Source organism: Larus michahellis, chromosome 7 (assembly GCF_964199755.1).
Source record: "Larus michahellis chromosome 7, bLarMic1.1, whole genome shotgun sequence".
Classification (NCBI taxonomy): Eukaryota; Metazoa; Chordata; class Aves; order Charadriiformes; family Laridae; genus Larus; species Larus michahellis.
In genome coordinates, this window is record NC_133902.1 from 39,530,259 (window position 1) to 39,552,137 (window position 21,879).

Consider the following 21,879-nt stretch of genomic DNA (forward strand, 5'->3'; position numbering starts at 1 on the left):
CATCAGTAGTAGCTGAACTAGACATAGTAGCTAATACTCTTGTCAATGTTGGTTCCCTATCAACAAAATTGGAAAACCTGACCTTACTGTGGTAAGATAGAAGATAAAACAAAGGGGGTGGGGGAATGTTCTTCCTGCTTGAGGAAGTGTTGGCTAGACTTGATTGTTCCTGCTAGCAAATCTGTCTTGGTTAAATAAATCTATTTTACCAGACAATGCTAAAAAACCTTTGTAATTCTGGTGACCTAATTACATTATTTTAACTTTTAGACTACGAGGAAATTTCAACAAAGTTGTTCTAGGAAGACATCGATATAGAGTTAATGCATGCTTTAAGTTAGACTTGCCTTATCAGCACTAAAATGACAATTAAGATAATTTAATAGCTTTGTCTCTGACTGAATTCTCCGTAGGATTTTCTCCCCTCCTAAAGCTTTGAGAGAGGCCTTTTTATTTTTTTATTTTATTTATTTTTTGTATAAAATTCAGTTGTTAGATAAGGCTGCCCTCTTATGGAGATTGTGGGCACAAACTCTTGTTAAAGTTTTCACGATTTTTTTAATGGGCTTTGTAGACATGCTTTTCTTTACACGTCAACATAGTGGACAGTTAATAAACTACAGTAGGTGCACAAGTAATAAAACATGTAATTTAGAAAGTAGACTGTCTTTGAAATAGTTTCTTCATAGTACACTCCTATGAGAATCTTTCTCCTTAGGGCCGTTTTGCCTTTGACTGCAACAACAATTGGATTTCTCTTTCAATCACAGATAGAAGTCTTGCAAGTACACGCAAAACTTTCAGAGAGAAAAATTAGTCAACCTGCAGGAAGAAAACATTTAAGAAATGTGAATAGCTGATGAAAGACTTGATTTAAATAAATAAATTTTTAAAAGCACCTAAACTCTGCCCGCATTCATTTTCAATATTAATTTAATAACAATTGTTTAGGGCTTAAGTCACAATACAGGTATACATTTCATATATGTAAAGTAGATCCAACTTCATCTGTATTACTGTGTGTGTTTTCTTCTTGAAAACAGATACATGCTTGCATTGATGTGGTTGTGAAAGGGAGATTTAGGCAAACTATTTTAGTAGAAATATTTTCTTCATTTCCTACTAAAAACTTTGTTATTGTTAAAAATATATTTACTTTATTTCTTTCTACTTAAAAGTGCTTTTTAAATGGCAATTAAACCACTATTAATATTTTTCAGCTATCATAGAATCAAAGAATGGTTTGGGTTGGAAGGGACCTTAAAGATCATCTCGTTCCAACCCCCCTGCCCTGGGCAGGGACACCTCCCACTAGACCAGGTTGCTCAAAGCCTCATCCATCCTGGCCTTGAACACCTCCAGGGATGGGGCATCCACAGCTTCTCTGGGCAGCCTGTTCCAGCGTCTCACCACCCTCACAGTAAAGGATTTCTTCCTGATATCTAATCTAGATTTACCCTCTTTCCGGTCTTTCATGTTCCATCCTCACAGGTATAATGGCACATGCAGCAATGCAGAAGTTTTGTCATGTGGATGTGTCAATATAACGTGACTGGGAAGTACATGCAAAATCCAAGTCATATCCAGCTGAGATCTGATGCTGTAATGCAGGCCACACTGATCAGTTATGATAGAGAAATACTGTAATAATATTTCTATTATTATTCAAAATTAAGCAGAATGGTTTAGAAGTTAGTGTGCTAATGAATTGCCTACCCAAGGCTTAAACATCTTTTAACGTCTATATTCACTGGTAACATTGAAAGTATTGAACATTGAAAGTAAGGTTATATTTTATTAATATCTAAAGATTCAAACAGCTTGTGTCCAAGAGTAAAAGGAATTGCCTGAGGAGCTCTTTGAATCACTGATGTTGTATTTTTTGTTGCTTGTCACTCTGTAGCACATTTTACCTTTTACTTTATAAGAAGGGAAATAGAAAGCTGCAGTTGGAGTTACTTTAACAAACAAATGCAGTTTCAGTGAGACCATTTGTGAAAAAACAGATCTACTGCCCCCACAGCTGGAAGAGTTAGCAAATTGGAAGGGGGTAAGACAACAATAGAACTGATAATTTGAAATGTGGAAAATACATGTGATGGTAAGTAGATAAAGAATTGTCTGTTGAGCTTGTCTAAAAGAACCGCTGGTCTACAGGTATTTACGATTACTGATAATAATGGCTCTACTTTGAACAGACAGAATGGGGGGATCCAGTCTTCAAATACCTGGGTAAGTGGAAGTTATCACACTTCTACAAAGTACATTTTCCATCCACTTCACCTGTTCTGGCATTTATAATGAAGTGGCAAAAAAAATGTGTTTCCAATGTAAAACTGATAAACAAATGTTGCAAGAGTCAAGCAGTCCAATGAGATTTTGCACTAAATCCTTAATCTCTACAGTGTTGGCTCAGTCACTCATATTGAGACAAAAAAAGCACTGCAAAAGGTTTTTTAGAAATATTAATTTTCTTTAAAACTTCTTATAGTCAACAAGAAGTTGAAGTCAACCTTCTGTAAACAAGTTGCATTTGTGGATGACAATTCCACTAAAATAAGAGAAAAAACCCAATATGCAAATCTTCAGCAAGAAGTAGGAGACCACTGTTGGTGGACTGTCAAAAGAGGGTGAAAGAGTAAAAAGCAGTACATTAATTCCCTTAATGAAACTCACTGTCTTGAAGCAGTGTTTTCTGTATAGCCTCCGAGCCTAGCGACACTGTAGCCCAGCGAGACCTTTCAGATACTGCTTCTAGGTTGCTTTGCATAGCAAGAAATTAAGTTTTGCTTAAACGGAAATGGATGTACTATAGGAAAAGTTTTAACTGCAAATTTTGACTGCTGTTTGATTTTTCCAGTGTGGGTTTTTTTTTTTTTAATTAGATAATTTCATAGCCATATTCTAGTTCATTAGGAGATTTTAAAAGATCTTAATGCCTCAGTGATAATAGTCCACTAGTTCTGTGGCACAAACCGATGGCAGATAGACTGTGGAAGAGCAGAGGAATTGCAGAGCCAGCAAGACATTACCTTCTACAGTCTGATCCAACAGCAGTTCAGAATCAGTTGAAGCTGGACCTGTAGTTCATGGGGCTGCTGCAGCAGTGTCTCATGACATGGTACTTTTGGCTTTACTACAATATTTATTTAAATACTGCATATTTTGGCATGTATATTTTCTATGCTAATATTGGCTCATACCATCAAAAACCATCTTGCATTAAATTTGATGTTGAATTCTTAGACCACCGTCATGGCAGAATTAGTTCATACACATGACGATTCTCCTGTAGAGTGCCATCTGAATGGCTTATCTTAAATACAGAAAAGAAACTACAGCAAAGAAAATCCAGAAGAAGGTAGACAATATAATGCCAGGAAGAAACACCTACCTGGACAATGCAAGTAGTGAAGTCTGATGGTACAATTTTTAAAGAAAAATTACAAACATTGGCTAAGAGGAAGGGAAGATTAGTATAAGTACACATTAAAAAAAATCCAATGAAAAATTAATTGTTTCTGAATGTTGACAGGCATTGAGGAAGTTGCTGATCTTGGCTTACTGCAGAGGCACCAGTGAAGCAGCTCCTGAGACAGCAATATTTCATGACTGACAGAAACAAGGATTGCTGGAGAAGAAAATAGGATCATTTTAATTTCACATATATCCAATCCTTGTGAGGAAAACGTCACATTAATACAAGCATTGTGACTTTAACATGGCCCAATGTCAAGCTGGAAATATGATGCAAGAGGCTAGACTTTCTGAAGCCAATTATTGACCATCTCCTGGCTAATCATGTCCGTGAATGAAAAGTTAGCACAGTAATGCATTATATGGTATAATGTTATTTGGCAGGAAGCGTGGGCAGAGGGTAAGTCTGTTCTGTTCTTCAGGATGATCTATTGTAAGTAGGAAAGTAGATAAGGAACTAAAGGACTAAATGGGTCAAAAATTCTTTCTTAACTTTTGGAGAGAAGATGCTGGTAACAAACGGTACTGATTTCCATTCTGTTAATACTTCCATTTGGCTTGTTTATATCATGATAGGTACTAGACATTTTTCTTCCAATATGTTTATATTCAGCAAATGTTTGTATCCATGCTTTACTTCTCTAATGGTATATGTAAAGTAAGCTGCACATTGCCATATGTATAGGATTAATGAGATTATAAATAGTACGATCACTGCGTTGCTTCACATGGCAATGCATCCGTTAAGAAATGTACTAATTACAAAGCTCTATCCAGTCTGAACACTGAGCGGTGCTACGATATTAACTATTGCAATTCACTCGATCTTCTCCCTTGGAAACAGGTTGTACGATCTTATAAACCCCATCACTTTTCACTTATTCATTAGCTATTACAGTTATCATTCTATTACTTGTATTAAATAGTAATAATGACTTTATTATTATTATGGGGTGTGACTAAGACTTTGTCTGCATGAAAACAGGGACCAAATAAGTAAATTAGCTGTAGTCTGTGGGACTCTAGCACTGAGTTAATTGCAGCCTAGTAATGAATCCAGATCCCATTGCAGTAGATGTTGTTATATACACAGATGAAAAACGCCACAGCTGTGTGGGGATGCTTTTAATGACCTATTTCATTTTAATGTAACAAATTACTTATTTAATATTAATTTAGTATTCTGTGTCACAAGGAAATCTATTGGTTGTATAAGACACAGTAATTTTTACCAGCACTGTCATTGTTAGTCAACTACGTAATCATAATTATCTGGAATATCACAGGCCTGTCTTGTCCCAAAGACAAACATGACTACTCCAGTAACACTGGATACTGAAATATTACAGATTTCAACATAGTCAAGTAATTCAGAAAGCAAATGTACCACAGCACTAAAATGTCAAAATGAAAAGGAAAAGGAAAAAAAGAACATAGTGAAAAAGGGGGGGGGGGGGAACGCCCCTTTATTTGGGCTGCATTTTGAGAGAGGAGAAAAAATAAAAATAAAATTATCCTTCTTCCAGTTTAACATTCAACTTTAAATGCATACAGAAATCTAAAGTGTTTCATTTGTAGTCGCCAAAGTCAGGTAACAGGTCTCCTCTGCTAAATTACAGCTTCTTAGAATGTATGTTGTTCGGAGCAACCAGACTGAAGTTGTCAAATGCCATTACTATACTGCAGGAAGTAAGTGCCATTTTTAATATTTTTAAAAGTTTATTTAAAATGAAGAGAAAGCTGGACACAATCAAGAAGCTGGTTTCTGGCAGGCAGACAGGACAATATGGACACTGTTTCATGCAGGTTCCATGTGGCTGGGGGCTGGTACCGAATCTGTCACAACTTGGGGAAATGAGTAAGTGTGCCAGAGAAACATGTGACCTGTTGTCATGGTTTGGGCTGGACCGGCCGTTAGAACGGACAACAGATGCTCTCTTTTACCTCGCTCCCCTTCAGAGAAGGAAGAGCATCTCCCTTCAGAGGAGAGGAGAGAAAATGAGAGGAAGAGAGAAATTATGGCTTGAAAAGAAACTTTAATGAAGTATTAATAATAAAATAATAAAAAGAAAATATAATAATACTAATAAGAACATAATGAAATATATACGATATATACAAAACTATATCAGGTTCCCAAGATGACAGTCACCAGCAGGCACTGGGAAAGTCCCAGACTGGACTCAGCAACAGATGGGAGCTGAACTCAAGAACTGGATTCAGGAATGCACGGGTCGGGATCAAAGGCAGATGAACAGACAGAGTCCTCCTTGGATGCCGGCCACTGAAGGAAGAGGCTGACCCTTTGATGCCTCAGCTTTTATACTGAGCACGATGCAGATGGGATGGAACATCCTGTTGGCCAATTTGGGGTCACCCGTCCTGTCCGCGCCTCCCCCCAGGTGGGACCCCTCTACACTTTTCTGCTTCCAACCCTCCAGTGGGGCACACACCAAAGTGAGCTGACCTGGGCTGTTATAGCAGTAAGTATAAGCAGGAGCCTCTCTGCATAGCATTCCTTGACGTTCACTATAAACATCAGACCTTATCTGCTAGAAGCGGACACTGGCTGAAAAATACACCGTTAATTTCAGAGAGTTAGAAAAGGCTTAACTGCAAAGGAAAATTACTAAAAAGAAAAGTGATTCTGCTTTACCTCAAACCAGGATACCTGTTTTCTGTGCTAAAATGACAGAAGTGAAGAGTACACCCTCTTCACACCTCTTCCTCCCTGCCGTGGTGTGCTGGTGCTTATCAGAACAAGTGGCAGACTTTGGGCAAGCGAATGTGACCACAAAAGACAGATCACATACGAACATTTTCAAGTTTATGCTTCTCGGTTTTGTTAACATATTTTTCTTAGTTCTAAAGGTGAAGATTTATTTCTAAAAATGAAGAAAACAATTGATATTACTTCAATTATTATTCTGTTGTGACAGGTGTATGCTGAATTTTCATACTCTTGACACCAAAACTATCCCATGTTGCCCTTCCCTGCTCTGAAGCAGCAGGGAATTCGAGATCCTTCCAGTGACTTTTCATAGTCTTATTCTATGACCACAGACAAAAACTACAGATACATCTAATTTATGTGGCCTTCTAGGTCCACTGAGGTTTTGAGAACATTAGCACAGGGAATTGGTGCAGTGAACACACCCAGGAACATGAAGCACGGATGGTGGAGGTGCTGAGCAGCCCAGGTGGGCTGGCATTTTAACTCAGGGGCAAAGCCTTTTAACTGACACTTAGCTGGGTATTTTTTGGTCTCAGCTAGCTACCCGTGATGGTTTTAGATACACACTGTAAGAAATTAGAGCTGTAGAGCCTCAATGCTCAGTGCTCTTCAGGTGCCTGTTTTCCCCGAAACTGCTGTTGTCCGCACCCAAAAGCACGGAGGACATTTTTACTGCCTAAGGAAGACACGACAACTCTGGGGCACCTCCTTGAGCAAAACAACACGCAAAACCCCTCTTCTCGCACTGAGCCGCAATGATCGCTTCCTTCCAAGAGCCATCAGTAGAAAAAAAACGCACCTAAATATTTTTAAAAGCTCGTTAGCGCCCCTCGCTGCGGGGCAGGTGGAGACGGCGGGCACCGAGGGGCGCAGACCTGCGCCCCTCGGTGCCCGCCGTCTCCACCTGCCCCGGGGGTGGTCGGTCCCTCCCGGCCCCCCTCGCCCCGGGCCACTGGCCACCTCCCCTCCGGCCGCCGCCCCCCCGCCGGGCCCCGCCCGGCCCGCGGTCTCCGCCAGGGGGCGCTGTGGCGGCGGGCGCGGCCGGTTCCCCGGCGGGGCCGGGCGAGGCTCCTGGGGGGCGGCGGCTGCGGAGCGGAGCGGAGGAGGCGAGACGGCCCCGAGGAGCAGCGGGAGCCCTGCAGCGCGGAGACAGCACCTACCTGTGGCATGGGAGAAGTGAGTATTTTCTTTCCGCCCTTTTGTTCGCGGGGGTTTGCCCAGACTTTGCTCTCGGCTGCCGCTCGCCAGCCCCTCTGCCCCCTCCTCGCCTGGCCTCGCCCCGGAGGACGGCAGGAGCGCTGAGTAAAAGCGGGTACTGTATTCGGTTGCTTCCCTTGTCCTTCTTTTGCTTTCCTCTTCCCCATCACTGTCGTGTCTGCCTTTTTTTCTTTTTTTTTCTTTTTTTTTTTCTTCCTTCTTCCTTTTTTTTTTTCCTTTATTTTTTTTTTTTCCTCCACACTGGCATTCACATTTGGGGAGCTCTTTATTTGTAAGTCTCAGGTTCTCCTAGTCTCTAGCTTGTTAAATTCTCCCCTGTACACCCCCTGAGGAAAGAAAATTCAGTTCACGCCAAGCTATGTCTGAGGTCCCGCTTGGTTATCTTTGAGGCAACAAAAGAAACGCATTCTTCTTAATTTGCCGTGAGAGAGAGTTTGGAGCCGCGGAGGTGGAGCAGGGTGAGCTCTAGATGGAGGATTTTCCTCTGTGCCATCATGTCCCCTTGGTTGCTAAGCAGTGGTGACCACATCTGTAGAAAGATGGAAGAAGCGCACAGAGGAGAGAGTGCAACAGGAGAAGCCAGGAAGAAGAGCGTGTCCTCGTCTCAGGCAGCCTTATCTGCCAGCTGCTTGTGTAGAAAACAAAAGCCTGATGCATTAATTGTTCTTATGTGCCTTGTTGCCTTAACTCTAAACTTCTCACATCCCTTCTTGTACTCCGGGTGGAGCAAAGCTCTTTTTTAATCCAAATTGGTTTGTTGTGACTTTTATACAAAGAGTAGTAATTCAGAAAAGCACGCTTTGTGCTTTCCACAGAGTGGTACTGCTTCAACCTCAAAAAAATTTTGGTAGGAAAACAAAGAGTGGGAGCAACCCTTACACAAAAGTACATGGTTGCTTTATGAAAAGTCATGCAGTGGGAAGCTTTTCCTTGAGAAGATTAATTTCAGTACACTTTTCCTGCACTTACATAAATTCAGCTTTTGCTGTTTAATTTGAGGGCTTCAATCTATATAATGTTTCCTTGTTACTGAAATAACTCATTGTTTCTGGAATAGATTAAAAAGAGATTAAAGAGTGGGATGTAAAAAGTGAAATTAAGTAGTGGAAGAGAAAATTTGATTTATTTTTCCCCCCCAGATGAACAAATACATGCGTGGGAGGTTGCAACAAAACCCTCACCTTAAGATGAGTTACTTTAATGACGTTTCCTGTTTGATGCGTAAGGTGTGACTTTTCCTACGTAATGAAAGACAGTCCTGACGCTGCCATTTTGATGTCAATAGTGAGCGTGTGGGAAATGCCTTCTAGCTTCGAATTGGACTGAAAGTCTACTTTGTATTAGAATCTGGTCAGTTGCTGCGTTGTCGGTGTTTGCCAAACGCGGCTGTTGCAGGCAATGAGGAAGAATCCCCCCTGCGTGTTGGCTCCACTCTCTCTGGGAGAAACGCAGCAGGTCCCAGGCTGGTGCTGCTGGGGAAGGGTGTGTCGGGGTGGGAAGGCAGAGCTCTGCTGGGCATCGCGCAGTGAGGCTGGGGGCGGTCGGAGCCGTGCACAGCCTGCTGCAAGATTTGCCAAGCGCCAGGCTGGCCGTCAGCCAGTCCGAGGGGTTTGGTGTCATCTTCACCCACGCTCCATCCCTGTCACCTGTCTGTGCTCGGGATTCAAGAGGATAGTTTCATCTAGCATCCTTGTTTTTTAATTCTTTATTACATATTTTTAAAAACGGTGTGTTTTTTTTTAAATGGTCTTCGAAAGGTGTATTTAGCTGAAGTTCAAACCAACACAGATTTGACGACAATACAAGATTTGCGTAAATCTTAGGCATTGATAGATACTTTTACATTATTCCTAAGAGACACAAAAGCAAACATTGCCCCTTCCGTATTTAAAACATTATTTGGTGTTTGGAGCTGAAGTTCAACAGAGAGAAACCAAAGTGAGCAAAACAGATTGTTGATTTTTAAATACACACATTGAAAGAAATGCAAAGTGCAGATAAACAGTATGAGATGTGAAGAAATTCCTGGGCTTTTAAACAGATTTTGTTAATCTAAGGTTTTATTACCAGCAGTGCAATATAGATATGGACAGTTTTTGCCTTCAATATTTTATTTCAAAACTCGTTTCTCTTGTTTGAGGCAAAGATGAAGCTTTGAGGTAATGCTGAAAAGATAAATACTTTGTTTTTCTTCATATAAGCAAATTTAATTTGTTGTTAATACATACTTACTACTAACAAGGAGTGATAGCATGTAGAAGACATTCCACCTTATTCCGGTCCAAGGAAACACACTGTGCCTGAATGCAACCTCTTCAGCACATATGTCCTCATTTAATTTTTTTGTAGGGACAGTGAGTTGGATGTCTCCTGCAGCATGTCCTTTGGGACGGCATATGTGCATACAATCCAGAACACAAGGAGAGAAAACTATAATTTAATCATCGAAAACATTTTTCCCTCCTGTTGAAATAAATTGTCAACTCAGCCCAGGACAAGGATGTAGTTATCAATAATAATCACAGATGTCACGCTCCTTAGAGAGTTGAGTCATTCTCAACGTTGAGTGGTTTTGCTGGTTGACGCAGTTGTGTCCAAAGCACATTGGTCGGTTACCAGGGAAGATTTCCCATTAATTGTCTTACTCCTTTTGTTAAGGTTTTTGATACTGTTAACTAGTTGATTTCCAGATAGGAGATAAACCCTTTCTCACGTTTCTAAATACAGGTTGTATTTTCTTATGCAATGTAATAAGTTTTGTATAAATAGTTTTCTTAAAGTCTTGGAAGAAATCTGCTGTAGAAATTCAGTAGCAAAGCAGAAGTTTAAAAGAAAAATTAAACCATCTTGCATGCAGTTGCATTCTGGGGGAAAAAAAAAAGCCACAACAGAAATTTGAATATATTTTCGTATGTGAGCAGGTAAGTTTAATACAGTTATTCCCCTAGAAGTTCTGTCAAATTCTCTGTCAAGATTGGACTCTTTCTTTGAAAGTCACACTTTGAAATCTTGCTTGCCCGGAGTTCAACAAGCTAAGTAAGGGAAAACAACAACGCTCCAGCAAGCCTCTCTGAGTGCGCGCTTTTGTGACATATTTGTGACAGGTATTAATTGGGAGTTCCCCCTGTGTCTGCGCATTTAGTTGATCTTCTTGGGTTACTATTTTGTTGACGAGATTATTGACATATAGATGTAGTTTATTTTTCTTTCATCCTAAAATGGTATCTTTCTCAGATGATGCGTGTGCAGAATCATCCGGTGTTATCCTGAACTTTTGGACATAAAATTCTTGTTTAAAATTGCCATATCTTGGACAGAGTGGCCTGAGTAGCCGAGAAACATAAAGTGTCCCTCGGGGGCCGTTGCAGTGTTCCCTGCTTCTGTTCCTTGCCTCCGGGAGCTGGCAGCACTGGGGTGCCACAGGGACTGGTACCATGCCCAGCGTACGTGCCAGGGTATAGAGATTGGATGCCATTTATGCTGCACCCAAAGCAGCAGCAGGCAGGTTGTCTCTAGTTTTGGTCTCTCTTGTGGGTACTCCTGAGAGACTGCCGAGTCTTGCCGCCTGAGTTCCCGGAAAAAGCTAGGCAAGCCCATTGCATTTGACACGCTGTTTGGCTTTGGATCTGTATGATTCACAGTACAGATTACCCTGGTATGAAAATGAGTTGATAATACAGTGAGAAGATACTCTTGAGGAAAAATATAAAACCAGCAAACTTCACCATAGTTTTACAGATATTGATTTATCTTGCTACAACGTCATTGACAAGGGGTTTTTTTTTGTGCCTTAAGTATGCAGTTTGAAATCCTACTGTGTTCTTTAATATATCTCCAGGTTTCCTGAATGTATGATGTATGTCTTGGAATATTTACAGCATCCCTGAGAAGTGTTTTGCCCAAGTATTTTTACTGTGTATAAATAATGTCTAGATCAGTGGATAGGCTATTACAGAATGTATAAAGGCTGCATCCTCCCCTTCCTACTGGATTTGTTAGACGCAGTTGTGCAGCTCTGATGCTGGCAGTTTAACTGCATGTGTAGAGGAAATGTTTGATGTTTGATATTTGATAGGATGGCAGCCGGGAAGGAGCTCTTTATTTCTAGTACCCAAATGCGTAATTAATATGTGTATGCTTCTTGACCATCTGGCTAGCATGAAAATACTTTATAACAGTGAGAAATGTGCCTTCTGAGCAGCTGGCCAGCCAGTGAGGAAATGCTTTTTTGGAGGTCTGACACCTAGTAGGGACTTGAGCTTCTTTGCCCTAAATCATAGAATCAGAATTGTTAGGGTTGGAAGGGACCTTAAAGATCATCTAGTTCCAAACCCCGTGCCGTGGGCAGGGACACCTCCCACTAGATCAGGTTGCTCAGAGCCCCATCCAGCTTGGCCTTAAAAACTTCTAGGGATGGGCTTCCACCACCTCTCTGAGCAACCTGTTCCAGTGTCTCACCACCCTCATGGTGAAGAACTTCTTCCTAACGTCCAATCTGAATTGACCCATCTATAGTTTTAATCCATTGCCTCTAGTCCTACCATTACCCGACATCCTAAAAAGTCCCTCACCAGCTTTCTTGTAGGCCCCCTTAAGATACTGGTAGGCCACTATAAGATCTCGTCGGAGCCTTCTTTTTTCCAGACTGAACAGCCCCAACTCTCTCAGTCTGTCTTCATAGGAGAGGTGCTCCAGCCCTCTGATCATCCTCGTGGCCCTTCTCTGGACACATTCCAGCACGTCCATATCTTTCTTGTAGTAGGGGCTCCAGAATTGGACGCAGTACTCCAGGTGGGGTCTCACGAGAGTGGAGTAGAGGGGGAGAATCACCTCCCTCGACCTGCTGGCCACGCTTCTCCTGATGCAGCCCAGGATGCGGTTGGCTTTCTGGGCTGCAAGTGCACACTGATGGCTCATGTTGAACCTCTTGTGCACCAGCACCCCCAAGTCCTTTTCTTCAGGGCTGCTCTCAAGCCAGTCACTGCCCAGCCTACATCGGTGCTTGGGATTGCCCCGACCCAGATGGAGGACTCTGCGCTTGGTCTTGTTGAACTTCATGAGGTTGGCATGGGCCCACCTCTCCAGCCTGTCAAGGTCCCTCTGGATGGCATCTCTTCCCTCCAGCGTGTCAGCCGCCCCACACAGCTTGGTGTCGTCGGCAAACTTGCTGAGGGTGCACTCTATGCCACTGTCCATGTGGCTTCTCTGGTACCTGCTGCCTGGGAGCCGGACATTCCTCAGCAATGAGGTTGTGGTTGGCCAGCAAGTGGCGTGCATTTCTGTGCTTGCTCAGCTCTTATCTCCATCCTGATTCTATCTGGGAAACCTTCTCTTATAACAAGGTTTATATTCAAGCAGAAAACCTCAGAGGAATTGAAATGAACTAAATTTAATGATTTGAAGATATGCACTGCCTTCAGAGTTTTTAATATGTATAACTGGATTAATGGGTACAGGCAGAAGAAAGCAGTTACAATATATTGTATAGCTACAATGTGTTTATAAAGGCTTTGCAGCATTTTGTTGAAAAAAGTTTCTCATTTCTTTACTGAATTTATTTATCTAGTGCTCAGGGTGTTTTAAAATTATTTTCTTTTCCTAACTAGGCAGTTGGTGGGGGAAGAGGAGGGTCATTATTCAGGAACTGAAATTACCAGATAGAGTGCTTCTAGTGTTGGTTGTTTTTGAATACATACAGGCCAACCGAGCAAAGAGACAGGAGACAGTGGGGCTCTGAAAACAGTCACAGTGAGGTGATACTTACTGAGGAAAATAATACATGGATACACTGCGTGGGTAAACATGGCTATAGAAAGAGCAGTGGCGGTGAAAGAACTTCATGTTTGGCGTCATCTCATGTTAAGGGTGCGATGGAGGTGGCTGCCTTCCTTAGCAATCCATCAAAACCTGAAAGATCTCTATTTAAAATAGAGACCTCAGGTTCAGCACAGTCAGAGGGATCTCGTCCAGGAACAGAGCCATTTATTGGGTGTGAGACACTGATTTTCTTGGAGTAATCTATTTTTTCTTCTATCCCAGTAAAAATACGATTCCTTTTCTGTTGCAGTACTTCTCTCTTGGGACTTAGACTCCAGCTTTTGTGTAGAGCAGTGGTGGTGGTGGGTTGTGTTAAACTTCTGTTCTCTCATGATCTGTCTTAGAGGACATAAGATAGTAGTTTGCTTGACCTCTGCCTGCAGTCAGTCCTGTCACTGCTGGATTCAAAATTCTTGATCAACACAGCCTGTATTTCATCTGTAGCCTATGCGTGAGATTTCGAAGGACGTCACTACATAACACAGTGGACCGTTGTGTTAGGTAATTTTGAGCTCTATATTTTATACCACATTTATTCAGAAAAATATGTTAATTAACTTGCACTTGTATTAAATAATAGATCCTAATTCTCAGAAACTTATTCTTCTGTTTGCAGCCTAACTGATGTATTTTTAAGAAGGATTTACTATATTTTCCCATGATAAAAAGAGCATACAGCTCTTTTTACAAAAAGAGATCTCAACTTACTCTTGAGTTACCCAGTTCATTAATAACATGACCCTGAGATTTAGGTGGGAAAAGATATTTCAGAATTAGAGTGATGACTTTAAGTACCTGTAAAGAATATATAAGTAAGTAAAAATAATGAGAATTGGTATGATTTTTTTTTCACCTTTATAATCTTAAAGACTTAATTTTATTGTATGTCCTTCAAGTGATGTATTAATTTTCAGTTCTTTTTTTGTAAAACGAAGACTGTCATAGAGAAGATGTGATATAAAGCTTTCAGGCTGTAGATACTTGTCATTAATACTTAATGATGTTTCAAAGATGATATTTAATAATATTTTGTAGCAGTTTCTGTGGCTTAAAAAAGATTATTTTGTTAATTAGATTTAATAAATTGAATGAAAGAAGAGTCCATTTGTCTGGAGCACCAAATAGCCATGATCACTTATTTTGTCTGTCTTTCCCTCACTCTCCTTCCGTCTCCCGATCCCTAGAGGCATATTTTATTTTCATCTTGCTGTGTCTTTGTCCTTTCACTGAATTCAAGCAGAGCTCTTTCCTTCCATGTAGTGATGATGTACTACTTCATTGATGATGAAAAGGAGTGAAGTAGTGACTTCCGGAGGCTTTGCTGCACTAAATAATCACAGTGATTTTCTATTTAAGGATAAGACGCATACTGTTTTCATGAAACCTGTGCACCAACATATCTGAGATGATAATTCAGAGAAGTCCAGAATCTTGAAATGGACTTTGGTGAGGCGCTACAAAAATAAGAGTGTCTCTTTTTTTCTCCGTAGAAAGTTGATTCAATTTGTGATGAAGTCTTCAGACACTTGCTTTCTGAGAAGTTTTATCTATTATGAAAAGGGAGTGCAGAAATTATCACAGCCTTGTGCTTTTTCCACCTTTTTGTTTTGTGGATACCAAAAGATTTCCAGAGCCCTTAAGAAATACTGCTTCTCTAGATTGTTGTAAATTATGCACTTTCTGCTGTATAATGCTTTACTTACTTTTTGTGGATTTCTTTGAGTTTGACACAGTGCCAAATGGAGCAGTGGCCCACAAGATTCAAACAATTACCTAATAATTTAAAGGCATGCAGAGGGTGGGTGAGAGAGTGTTTCTATTAATATAAAAAAAAATGATTTGACCACTCTAAGATGGAATAGGAATTACTTTAAAATTAAATAGTACTGCGTGGATATGCAGAACAATTGTCTCAGAATTTTGCTGAGGGACATAGATGTAGAAGTAGGTTGTTCTGCACTGGAACTAAAGTGACTCTATTCTAGAAATTAGTCTCAGGTTCTTATATTGTAAAGTGTTGTTTAGGGTTTGTATTTGGGGATGTGGGGGTTTTTTTGTGTTTTGGGTTTTTTTGTGGGTTTGTGGGGGTTTTTTACAGCCTCCATACCATACTATTATCTTTCACCGTAAGAAAAAAAAGAAGTAAGTAAATTTCTAGTTCTTGGGGGAGTGATGACTGGTTTGTTTTGCTTTTTAGAGAAATGGTTGACAGTGTGGCAACTGAATCACAGAGGCAGATGAAACAGAAAGCAAATAGCATCAAGCATTTATAAGCCTTAAAACAGCAACTCCCATTCTTTTAAGCAAATGCCATCATTTCTAGGTGTATTGTATGTTTAAGAGCAGTACTGATAGCTTTTTCTTTTCCTCAAGCTTTTACATTGTTAAAACACTTATTAAAAACTCTAGAAGTGGGACAAGGGTGTCCAACAATGCTACTGCGTCTGTATTTCTTGTTTATGAGGATTCTAGTCCCGCTCAAATGGAATAATAAATAAGGATGCTTTTTAAGTTTTTCTGTTTAGAATCTGCCCCTGTTCAGTCAGATTGATGACAATGTTCCTCCCATTTTGGGGAAATGCATCAAATGACAGTAGCGCTTGGTACTTTGTAAGTAATTTAGAGACGTGAATATGTTTACCAGCAAATAAACTGGCCACAAAACCCACTGCCTTTTCATGGTTTTGCATTATGGGGATGTGTGCTCATAGGTATCTTTTAGAAGGAGATGGATGTTTAATTTTGGGGATTGAAGAATTCTCTGGTAACTGATTTTCTAAAGGTGGTGGTGTTTTAGTGCCATTCTTCTAGTTTCTTGTTCAGTGTGAATTTTCTGGTTCTTTTCCAAAAATTGTAACATTCTGTTTATACTGGTTCTTTACTCACTTTAAATTTTAGAAAGCTGTGTGTGAATTTGAAGATACTTGGAAGTTTCTTTATTTCTTAAATTCATAGAGCTTTTTTTTGTTGGCTAAGCTATAAAACACACATATAAAAAGAAAGACACACACTTCCACGTCATCTGGAGTTCTAAGAGATGCAAGGAAGTGAGGGGGAAGGAATGCAGGCACAGACTAATAGGCTATTCCCCTCTCCTGATGAATACTTGATTAAATTATTTATTCCTCCTGTATGACTGGGAAGGAAGGAACACGGAAGGTTTTGAAGCTGCGTGTCATTCCACAGTGCTGATAAAGTACAGTGGCTCTGGTGGTCTGGTCTGAAACAGCTGCTTTCTGTTTGCCTGAAAAAGAAAATGGTGGTGAATAAAAAAAAAAAAAAAAGAAAGAAAGAAACCAAGAAACCATTTTTTAAACCAAGTGATGCATTTTTGTATAGCACTTTTTAAAGAAATATTTTCTGTGAATGTCTTGTAATTCTGTTTTAATTATATTGCAGTTGCGCAATATCATTGCTGCTTTCTGCAACAAGGTAGCACTCCCTTGTTTCTAGGGGACCATGTACTACTGCATATTAAGAAAGGTTGTGTGCCTACGTCAAGGAGCAATAGATTATTCCATGTACCAAATTACACTGATGGGTTTTGGCTGGGTAGGTTGGGTTTTTTGTTTGGTTTTTGGGGATTTTTGTTGTTGTTGGGTTTTTTTTCTTCACATGGCCGTCTAAAAGGATGTCTTCCTGTGGGGCTGAGTTTTGGCACTTTGCATTCTGAATTTGACACCATTTATTTTCTTCTTCATACAAAAGTTACAAATGTGCTTCTGAGTTAGGTAATGGTAGTCATTACAGGAAGCTTTAGCCAATAATACAATTCTCTGATGCCAAGATACATGCTGGCAAATGCTACGTTGCTGAACCTGCAGAAGTGTATGTTTGAAATCTTCACAATGAGTTTGTAAAAACTGTTTATAATGCAAGTATTTAATTTTAAGACTATTTTCACATGAAGAAAGCGTATTATGATGATTTCTAATAGTTTCCTTTAAATTTCATGTTTGAATCTGCCCAAGAACTTTTGTGGATATGCAGTTTGCCCTCCGCGTTCTCAGCTTTGATGTAGGGGTTGGGGCAGAGATACAGCCACTCAAGCCCTTCTCTTTCCTTCAAATGTCGCAAAAAAAAAAAAAAGCCCTCAAATTCCTTGGTTTATTCCATATTTACTCCAGATTTTATAGCAAGACCCTCTAATTCAGTTGCATATTTGCCTTAGGGTGATTCCAGAGCCTCCCTTAAAATGATAAAATTGCATGAAAAATGAATTTGATCCAACATTGTGGAATGGGATACCTGTCATCTCACCAGTAATCCTTTACCTGGAATATCACTTTATGTTCCTCTAAATTATCATTTTCTTTAAAGGCATGTTGTGATATAGCTCCCTTTTCCAGTTGCAAATCTGAGTTGGAAGAATTGGGGGAATGTCTGTTCCTTATATGCTTGTGACTACTTTTAGTTACTGTTGCTGCAGGGATATTTTCAAAGATCTACCTGTAGGTTTCCCATATTCATCTGGCGCCTTGTGCTGCAAGGTAAATGATTAACAGGTGTTATTTCTAGAGGTATTCCTAATGGCTCTAGATTTGATAATGAACAAACACTGATAACTATCAGGGAAATCAATTTGGATATTTCCCTTGCTGATCATGCTGTCTTAATAAAAGCGGGACTCTATGAAGTGCTTTCATGTGTGTGAGGTGGGGCCTGTAATGATCAAAAGGCTATTGTCCTCCACATTGGAGGCAGGGACACCTTTCAGGCATGGACAGGCAGACAGGCCTGTCATCACAGGCAGGCCGGGACACCTTTCGCTGGATCGGGTTGCTCAAAGCTCCATCCAACCTGAGTTGTTGAAGCACAGCAAGTGCCCAGGGTGGGCTTGTTCAGAAGGGTTGTGAACCACTGTGTTCAAGGCAGGGGTAACTGATGGTTCTGTGACTTCTGAATAGGCATTATTGGCAGACATGTTTCTATGTTGTTTTTTTTTTTCTTCTAGCAAGTATCAGACCCTGATAATACAGTGTGAACTTGGCAAGCTTTTTTTTAAGGTAGTCATGCAGCTGATACAATGACTCCAAACATTTTGAATATTTTAGAATTTATAAAGAGCTAAGTCAGTAAAATATCAACTTCATCTCCTTAGTCTTAATCATTGAATTTTTAAGCATGTTTGGGAAAATATGGATATCTCTCATACTAGCATGAGGTGAAAAAAAAAAATTTTCTTTTGAATTCTTTTTATGTTGTCAGTGCCCAGAAGAGTGGATTGTACCAGAACACTATGTTTATCTTTGTCTACAGATTATCATGAAATAGCTTATAGAGGTTGATCCTTTTCTCCCCGATCTTCAAGAATCTTTTATACTTACTTGCTGAAAGTTGTTTCTCATTGCACATAGCAGTCACATCCTTTAAATTAAACTCAGGTAAATTGGCTGCAGAATCCCTAGTTTGATTCTAATATTACCAACAATAATGCTTCATTAATTACTATCAATATTTCAATATTTTTCAGCAATCCAATGTGGTATAGTGTTTTACTGCTGCCTCTGATTCATATATCAGCTGGCAATCGATACCAGCCAGTGCAACCTTGATTTTGAAACTAACTTTAAACGTGGAGGGCAAAACATAGTGGAAAGAAAATAATTATGAAATTAAATTACTACTTCAAATTTGCATTTCCTTTTTCATTCAGCATATTTTGTTTTCTTTTAGAGGATACTGTCATATCTGTTTATTTGTTCATCATTTCCCCTGCAGGTGCAAGGGTAGCACTAATTTCAGGGGTTTGTTTTAGAATAATTTACCCTAATCCAGTTAGTTTTTTGCTGTCCATAATTGTTGTTTACACAGTCTAGAACAGGAGTAATTTTTCAAAAGCAAGTAAATAAGAAAAGTAAATGAAAACATGAGACGTGTTTCCAGATGTCCTTTAGAGTCTTCAGTAGTGTGGGTTTTGTACAGTTTTGTGCAAGTGGAGAAAGGTTTCCTGTTGTATTCTTGCCAACTGGTTGGACTGTGAGATAAATTTTAATGCAGACCTGTCTCACAATATAGAGCCAAATAAAATAGAAAGCCAAGAAGAAAAAGGGATGAGGGAGGACAAATACTCCAGAAAATATAAGGACTTTGGAATTCAAGCTCCACAGAAAACGACTGCCAAAGCTGCCTTGAAGTTCCATTGTTCTGGCTTATGATCACATGAATGTCTGAAAATGACTGATAAAGCCTAAATGCATTAACATTGTTTACAGAAAAGACTTAGTGGTCATAGGGAAAAATTTTCTTTTAAGAAGAATTACATCCCTGAACAAAACTGAGCAAAACAGACAGAGTGTAACAAATGCTTATTTGATTGTGAAAGAGACCTGTGGTTATCATCCTGGTCTCACGATAGTGTTTTCTAAAGATTAAAATTCAAGCAATACGTTTTCCAAGTTTCTTTCACAATCTTTTTTCCCTTTGTCTTTTAATTGTGCCATAAAGCAATTCTGTAGTGAAAGAAGTCTGACATGTAGAAAGCGTAAGAAAAGCAAAGGAAATGCTTCCTATATCGTTACTTCAGCCACTGGCGTAATACTGGAAATAGTTTAGTTAACATTGGGGTTAAAACAATGATGACGGGGGTGCCTATTTTTCTTTTTTTTGTGATAAATTTGGTTTGAGGAAGAGGGCCGTCAATGCTTCCTCTCATTCCATTATGTCCCCTCTAACTGCTGTGCTGTTTGTAATGTGTTACCACGTGCAGGTTCCTACATTGCTCTTTAGCTGACATGTATGTATTTTCTGCTTCAGCTGAAGGAGTTTTTTGAATATCTTAACACATTTTGAATTGTCTATACCCTCCTGGCACCTTTGTCTGATGGGCATTCCTGTGGATATTCCATAGCTACAGTGTCACAGAGAAGGCGCAATCTTACATTAGTATTCATATTTATAAAAAGTAGTGCATTTTGTAAACTCATGGAAATGTATGTAAATGTAAGTGAATCTTTGCTATTACTGTGCTGTATTAATTGAATTGGTTGGGACAGAATATGCAGATGACAGGATTGATTCCCTTATATTTACCATATTTTTGTTTGTAGATCATACTGCTTTTTGATGGTAAAGATGGAGTTGAATGTAACCCTGATTTATTTTTTTTAATATGTATATCATCAATAATAGTAAAATACTGTAGAAAGAGGAGGAAATAATCTAGATCTGCGTTTGATCAACAGTTCCAGCTTGATAGAAAATTTTAGTAGAGTCAAAGGCTGTGTTCAATAGGTTTTGATTCAAAATACCGATTTAAATTCAAACTAAAAAAAAAAAGTATTACAATGTATACAAATAGCTATTGCATTTATTCCATTTTGTCTTATATTTTGGACTTTTAAAAAAGTTAGTTGGGTTGTAGATCTGCTAATTCAGAGTTGGTGATTGGTTTCCAGGCTTGGTTTGCTGCAAATTTCTGCCTCTCGTATGTCAATTGGTGTTCCTATACATCTGTGAATATCTGTTTTCTTGTTCAACTATGTAAACGCTTTTATTTTCTGTTTCAAAAATTATATAATTGATTAATTACTAAATTATAAATGAGGCGAGGTTGCAGTTTCTAGAGAAAAAGCTAGCTAACCTTTTTATCTTGGAATGAACTATCTAAAAGGATCACCCAGGACTAAATGTCAAATAACGTTCTTTTCTGATGTTACCAAAAATCTCAGAAACTTCAAAGCCTAGGCCATGTTAAGGCTTAAATGTGAACTCAAATATTTTATCTGCCAAAACAAGATCTTTTTACTAACTGATTAGCAAGCACTTCTGTGTTTGTCTAGTATTTGTACTATTTGGAGGAAAACCAGCATTATTGATAGAGTTCCGTCTGGCTCCTGTGTTCTGGCATTACTTAGGGGGGACAGCTATTCTTAGGGCACTCCTCTGTGAAGAACTGAATGTGAAACTCTTGAAGTATGCCAGTATTTTTTTGGTGCTGATTTATTAAAAAAGGGCATTAAAAACTGCATTTGTTCTGCAGTGTGTTGTTCGGGTTTTTTTTTTTAGTGCAGATTCAAATATTTAGAAAGTAAAGGTTTCTATGTACAGAGTGGCATTAGCATCATTCCAAAATGTCTCATTATTGTGGGCAGAACTTTTAGCTGGAAGTAGGTTAGCAAGGCTTTGTCGTGAGAATGAAGTTTCTCTTACATGTCTGCTTTGGACTTTACCTCCTGTGATTTCCCATCATGGTGTCAAGATTTTTCTCTTTCCTTCTCCTCCTCCCATGTTCCTTGGGAAGCAGATAGTGAACTTTGCCAACATGGTTGACAGCCTCAGAATCTCTTGTAGCAACACAGCACTGCATTTTATGCTGTTGAACTGAAAAGAATAATTGGTATTGAACCCTCATCTCAATTTTACAATCTTACTCTGTTTCTATGGCTTTTTAATGGATGTAATGAGTAAACAGTTTTTTTCTGATACTTATAAAAATTCAATAATGTACTGGAGGTGCTAAATTCTTTTCATACCTAACAGCTGAACTTTTTCAAGAAGAATATCCTGCCTTACATCTCTGTGATGATGTATGCTGATGCAATTTTCCATTTTCAGTGTTTTGCACAAAGACATAGAATGTATTTGGGAATTTTGCTTCCGTATCACTAGAACCCGAGCCAGGTTTTACTGAT

General features: G+C 39.4%; 1 protein-coding gene across 1 annotated transcript in view; it reads left to right on the forward strand.

Moving 5' to 3' along the window:
• Positions 1-7,294: 7,294 nt before the first annotated feature.
• The window catches only part of LOC141745992 (sodium channel protein type 2 subunit alpha-like), a 79,238-nt gene continuing 64,653 nt past the window's right edge, over positions 7,295-21,879 (forward strand). The window contains exon 1 of the mRNA XM_074593587.1: positions 7,295-7,387. The gene's annotated coding sequence lies outside the window, so the exon portion shown is untranslated. The remainder of the gene's footprint in view (positions 7,388-21,879) is intronic.